Source organism: Penaeus monodon, chromosome 19, assembly GCF_015228065.2.
Source record: "Penaeus monodon isolate SGIC_2016 chromosome 19, NSTDA_Pmon_1, whole genome shotgun sequence".
In the NCBI taxonomy this organism is placed as follows: Eukaryota; Metazoa; Arthropoda; class Malacostraca; order Decapoda; family Penaeidae; genus Penaeus; species Penaeus monodon.
In genome coordinates this window covers 5,026,763-5,027,068 of record NC_051404.1, presented here as the reverse complement: position 1 = coordinate 5,027,068, position 306 = coordinate 5,026,763, and positions in this window count along the sequence as shown.

Genomic DNA, 306 nt, shown 5'->3' with positions numbered 1-306 from the left:
TCTTTATGCACGGACGATGAATGCATGAGTTATTTGAATGGGCAACGTCCTGCATAGTAAAAAGAATACCAACATGGCAGAGACACAAAGGCAGACAAACAGGAAAAGATCTAGAAGGTCCGCCAAATAAGGTAAACAATGCATTTTTCAGTATACCTCTCTACATTCTTTGATTTGTCTTATCATTACGCTGTGTTAGAAATATTTTAGCTATAGGATAAAAATATGAGTTCGCATAACGTTCGAAATTATTACATACTCTGCCCATAACCTATCAAAATTCGCTACAAAACAACCTTGGAAGTT